Below are 6,706 nucleotides of genomic sequence, written 5' to 3'. Positions count from 1 at the left end.
TCCTACTGTTGCAGGTCTTGAAGCTATCAAGAAGAAAGAAAAAGAAGAGGATATTGGTAAGACACAAAGTGTCAAGTATAACAGATGTCCGCCCCTGATTTTTGAAAGTTATTCTCCCAGAAATCCTAACGAGGAACGTGTTAATAAGGCTCTCAACATCAAGTGAAAGTCTGAAATCACTGATGAATTACCAAATAATATTGATGTCACATTCACAGCGTCTGACACTGATCATGAGTCTGAGTTAGTTAAGAGAGTTGTCGATCAGGTGTTGGATATGGATGAAGAGTCAAAGTCGGAGTCTAACTCAGATAGTTCGAGTTCGTCTGAGAAGAGTCCGAGTTCACCGGTTAAGAGGGTTTATAATAAAGAATTCTTGTTATCAAAGAATAATTTGAATGATGAAATGTTTAAGGTTGCATATACCTTGTATAATTCAGACAAATTATTTTCTGATGAAGAATTTCCAATAAGAAGTGTAAAAACTGAAATGATCAAACAGGTTTTCAAATTAACAGAAATTAATATTTCTGAAATAAAAGATTTAAATCTTTCTGAACCTAAACCTTACACTTCAAGGATTAAACAAAGAGTAAACAAGAAAATGGGTTATGGTTGTGGTTATAGTTTCCAAAAGAAACCAAACCATAATGGTAACCTCAAAAAGAAAGGTCTTGGTTTTAATTCATCAGAAAATTATAAAAATCAGAAAACTTATAAACCAAAAACAAAATTTGTTTCAGGAGGAAGTTCAGAAGATGAACAGAAGAAACCATTCTGGAAGCAGTCGAATCAAGAGTTTCTTGCTGAAGTGAAGAAGAATGTGAGAAAGTTTGCTCAAAGAGTTGACAGAAGAACCTGTTTCAAATGCCAAGAAGTTGGACATATTGCTTGGAATTGTCCCAAGTCCAACTACAAAAAACAGGAAGTTTCTTCTAACTTTGATTCAAGAAGAAAATGTGTTAATGAACAGAAACAATCAATTGAGAAACTTAAAATGGTAAAATCAACTTCTGAAAATAGTGAAACCTCAAAACGTTTTTACAAAAGAAGAGGTGATTTGAACAAGCAAAAATGGGTTGTAAAATCTGAAAACAGTTTTGACAATGAATCTGATTCCATAAAATTAGAGGAGTGTTTGGTTGAGAAAAAGATTGTAGATTCCGTTCCAATAGTGAACGATGAAAATGTTCCTCCATTGACAAAGGAAAATTTGAAGTTGAAAGTGGGTAAGGTAGAGATCTCAAATCAATTCTCGCAGATAAGGGAGAATTTGAGGTTGAGAAGGCTTACAATGGGAAACTAAAACATATTTTCGGTAAGATGGTTGACAGGAAGGTAAAGGGTGCTAAAGAGTTTTATAAATCAAAATGTTGGTGGGATATATGTGTTCCAAAATCACCCAAGGCTGGTCAGGCTTGGGTGGACATTATGTTTGAGTAAATACCTGACTTACCGGAGCTCCCATGTTGGTAAGAGTGGAGCAGGAATCGGCATCTTTCTTGAAATGTTTGTTTGGTAAATCTACAGGTGATATCTTTAAATTGTTATATTTTGATTTACAAGTGATTATGGTTGGTGAGTGAACCTGTAAGTGGTTGAAAGAGGTTTTCATTGACAAGTGGTTAATCAAGGTCATTAAGTTGAACTTGATTGGACCATACTTACAACTGGTATTTTGGAGAACAAATGATGAGTTTATCCCCTAACCTACAAATGGTTTGAAAATCAACAAAACTAATTTTCCAGAAAAACAATTTGATTAAAACAAAACTTAAGTCTTTTGAAATCACAATGGGAAAATAGTTTGTTGTGAGGGGGAGTTCTGATTGTTTATGCCGAGTGGATGGCGATTTGAAGTGATTAGATATCAGTTGTCAATTTGCTTGTACAGTTTGTTTTCAAGTTTTCCTTTTAAATGTGTTTGCATTTTAGGGGGAGTAAAAATTTCAGAAAATCCAAAAACATTAGAAAATTTAAAAAAAAAAGACAAAAACATGATGAAATCAAAATTGAGTTTTGTTAAATAAAAGAGGAAATGATAGTACATCAGTGGACGATCACGGCATGCTAAAGAATTGGAAAGTTAAATAGTGATAAACGGTCTCACTGGTGATGTGTCAGTAGGTTTTTGCACATTTAATAGATTGTGACGAGATATAAACCAAAATTTCAAACTTGCTTAATTCGTGGGTAACATCTCTCGGATATATGGGTAACCCCCGAAATCTTGTTTGAAGGACCCCTCTTTCTGAGATACTAGGTCTTTATGCTTAGTGATATCTGGGGTATTATCCCGGGACTTCTGTTGTATGGAAATACTGACCTAGTCCCCGTATAATACTTTCCGCAAATGCTTGAAAAAACGCAGCCCTCAGCAACTTGATGAAACAATAAAATTGATAGTCATTGTGTTGATGCACGGAATGTCTGTTGACTGCGTCTACAAAAAGTCTGAAGTCAAGATTGGTCAACAGGGGGTCAAACTGTAAATATTATGAAAAATACAAGTAGGTCCGCTTTTCTGTACACGATTGTATAGTGGTCCGATCATAGGGTCTTAGATGGTCCGCTTATGTGTCAATTTGTAACAGGTTCGCTCATTTGACCTGTCGTTTGAGCGAACCACATAGTCTATAAATAGTGGTGTCGTCTGAGCGGTCTAAGGACATGTGTTTGTATGCTGGAGCGAAACTCTGTCAAAATTTCATCAGAAAGCAATAAAAGCAAAGGAGATTAATAGGACAAGCTGTTGTAACCTTGCATATTCTGATTCCGCCTTTATATGTGAGGATGAGCTACTCTGACTGACTTTTCGGGTCAAACAATGGTCCAACAAGTGGTATCAGAGCTCAGGACGAGGAGTTCATACTACTACAGCTTATATCTGCAGAAATCTCTATCTTCTACTCACTTTTTCTCATACTTTTTCAGTTTTCAGTGGTTCCTACGGTTGAAATTGTCTGAAATTTGAGTATAACGTGTAAAACACACTAATAACAAACCCTAGAAAGTTTTAGAGTGAAATTCGGACTAAAAATGGTTAAAACCGGCTAAAAACAGTGGTTCGCGTATTCGAACAAACTGGTCCGCTTTTTCGTACATTAGTGATCAGGTTCGCTCGAAGTACCTGTTTGGTTCGCTTTTTCAGACACTTTTACACACTGATTCGCTCGAACGGACACTTTCTGGTCCGCTCGAACGTACAATTCTGGTTCGCTCATACGACATTGACAGGTCCGCTCGAACGGACATAGTTGGGTTCGCTTTTTAGTACAGTTTCTGTCTGGTCCGCTCGAACGGACATTGCTGGTTCGCTTATCTGAACCTGTTTGGTCCGCTTTTGTGTCCTGTTTTTCAAAAGTTTCGGAAAATTTTTCTAAGTATTGGTTGATTTTTCAGGTACGATTAAAATGGATGATATTTTCATGAACCCTTTCAGCGACATGTATGCATTCACGGGTAGTTCGGGAAACAATGATACTTCTTCAAGCAATGTAGACAAAAGTCCACCTAAAGAAAGAAAGAAGGAAGCTTGGGAGTCCGAAAGCGCATTTGGAACATTCAACAAACCTCCTAAGCTGATGGCTATAGAAGATTACAGCAGGTGGGCAACAAAGTTCGAAGACTGGTTGATGGCATTCGCTTTTCCTAGCTGGAAGAGTATGAAAAATGGTTATGCCGAGGGAAAGAAGAATGGTGAAGCATTGAGATCGGCTGAAGAGATTGAAAATTTTGTGGCCGAGCAAAAGTGTATGGCATTATTGTTTCAATCAGTGCGGGAAGACATCATTTCACTGATAGATTATTCCAATGCTAAAGATTTGTAGGATAAACTCGGAAAGAAGTGTATTGGAAGCAAAGAGATTGTAAAGAACAAACGAAAGCTTCTTAGAAAAGAATTTGATCTGTTTGGTTGTCTAAAAAATGAATCGGAATGTAAAATGATAGAGAGGTTCGGTCATCTGAAACTAGAGTTAGTAAGACACGAAATCAAGTTTTCTGATGAAGATCTAGTTGACAAATTGTTCAATTCATTACCAGATGAGGCTGATTGGAGATATTATGCGCTTATGTTGAAGAACACTATTGCTCCTGAAAACTTAACTCCAGATTTGGTGATTGAGAGACTTGAAAGTCACGAGCTGGAACTGAAGAAAACATACAAAGTTAATCACTCGTCTTCTCAGCAGAATTGGATCTCTATTATCCAAAGAGCATGATGCCAAAAGCAACTTCTCCAAAGACTGCATTTTCAGCTGAGAATGTATCTTCAGCAAGTAATGAAAGTAAAAGCAGTCCAAGCAGCGGAAGCCACAGTGGTTATCATAGTGGATCTACGTCTTCTGCAAATCGTTCTGATGCGAAATTTTCGTGCAACATCGCGATAGATTTGAAGAACGCACAGAATGTTGATGAGGAGTCGGCTAAGCAACAGATGGTTTTCTTGGCATCTGTATTGGAATCTTATGAAGGGTTGGTGGCTGGTAAGATCGGGAACACAAATCTGACGAAAGAAGACTACGATCAGATAGGCCCCGAAGAAATGGAACTGATCGACATCCGTTGGGCAATGGCAAGTGCAGTACGACGTGCACAACGCTTCATGGAGATTACTGGGAGAAAAACGATCGGTGGTCCGTCTACAAAGTTGGGGTTTGATAAATCGAAGGTGACGTGCTTTAAGTGTAAGCAGAAGGGTCACTTCAAGCGTGAATGTAGAAATGCGTACGCTGATGAGTCAGAGAATCCGTTTAGAGACGATTACTACAAAAAAGCAATTTACCATCAAAATAAATCTGAGCCGCCCAGATTGAAGCAGTCTGAAGATAACAGAGACAAATCAAGGGCCCTGGCTGTGATTTACGACGATGAGGGGTACAATTGGAGTAAGGAAGTTCTACCGGAAGAAGATGTGGTGGGTTACGCATTCATGGCAAGTAATGATGAACCTATTCCGTGGAAAGACGAGCGTACGGAAGAACAGAAGTATAAGTACCGGAAAATGATTGCTGAAACCAAGATTATCAGACTTTCTGGTATATACTTGGAAGCGAGAAGAGCAAATAGGTGGGATCCAGATAGAGAGTGCTACCTTGATAGGTATGGCAACGTTGCGATTGATGACAAGACGCTAGATATTGAAGCCATCATCAAGGAGTACAAAGAAGAAGATGAATACTGGCAGCACAAGTGGTGGGGAACGCCAACTGAGAAGATGATTGAAGAAGAAAAGGAGAGAGAGAGAAAGGAGAAAGAAGAGAAAGAGATGAAAGAAAAAGAAGAGATTGAGAAAGCGAAACAGATTGATACTGGCGTGATCGATACTACGCAGGAGTTGACGTTTGAGAACCTGGGAAGGATGGCTGACAAAGTGCTGGCTGCGAAAGCACTTGAGGTAGACCCTATTTCTGTTACTGAGTCAAAGGGGCTGGTCAGTCAAATTGAGTCAACAAATGCGTCAGGTAACAAGTTTGATGGAAATGCTGACTGCAAAAATTGCACTAAACAATGCAATTTTTGTAGCACTGTCATGTACCTTAACAATGAAAAAAATCAAGAATCTGACAACAAAAGTTAAAAAAGTTGAGGATCAGATTCTTGATCGTGACACAAATTTAAGAGTTTCAAATGAACGGATCAATGAATTAACTGCTGAATATGAGAAAGTTAAAACTGAAAATGAAAAGTTAATTCTGGAAAACCGTAAGATTTTAGAAAAGTTTGAAAAACTCAAAACTATTGTGAAAGATAGTGATGATCGAAATGGCAAAACATTTAAAGAAAATGAACATCTGAGAGCTGTTATGAGATTAAAAGAAGAGTCAATTAACAACCAACTGGATGAAATTGCTAACCTGAAACTTAAAGTTAAAGAAACTGAAATTGAAAATGAAAGAATTCAGTTGAAGTTAAACAGCTATAGCTCAGCAAGCTTTGTTTTGCAGCATATTGTTCCCAAACCTATAGGGAAAAACAAAGCTGGCGAGGATGTGTTTTCTGATGGAACGGGTGTAGGGTATCACAAAGTTCCACCGCCAATTTTAGACAATTACACGAAAAAGCAGTCTAGTTTGGTGGAAATTGAGGAAGAAAATGATGTTAAACTTCCTGAGAACATTGATGTCACGTTCACGTCTTTCAATGACGAGGGTGTCCAAAATGATGTGGTGAAGAGTGTGGTAGACAAAGTGCTTAAACCGGATTGTGACACTTCTGAGGAGGATGGGTGTTTCTTGGATAAATACATTCCGAAACAAAAGTCCAAGAACAACTTAGATGAAGAATCAAACCTTGTCATGTACAAGATGATGGGTTCGGATAAGTTGTTTTCGGATTCAGAGTTTCCGATCGAGAATATTAACATGAACAAATTAACAAATGTCTTCAAACTTGTTGAAGTCGAGTTGTCAACAGTGAACAATTTGAGTCGAAAGAAAGACAGGGTTTACAATAAGAAAACTGGTTATCCACCGCGTTTTTACAAGAACAACAGAAACAACTGGTCGGATGGTTATCAGGGGGTAAACCGTTTCAGAAAAAAAATGTTTCACACAAGAGGTTTGTTGAAAAGAAAAAGTTTGTGAACAGTTCAAGTTCACTTGCTGATGAAGAAAAAGAAATTTTTTCAAAATCAAACAAAGAATTTTTTTGAGAAGAGAGCTTCACAGGCTCAGTCTGAAGGCACGAGTCGGGTAGTTGATAC

This window comes from Helianthus annuus, chromosome 2 (genome assembly GCF_002127325.2).
Source record: "Helianthus annuus cultivar XRQ/B chromosome 2, HanXRQr2.0-SUNRISE, whole genome shotgun sequence".
NCBI lineage: Eukaryota > Viridiplantae > Streptophyta > Magnoliopsida > Asterales > Asteraceae > Helianthus > Helianthus annuus.
This window is presented reverse-complemented; position numbering follows the sequence as displayed.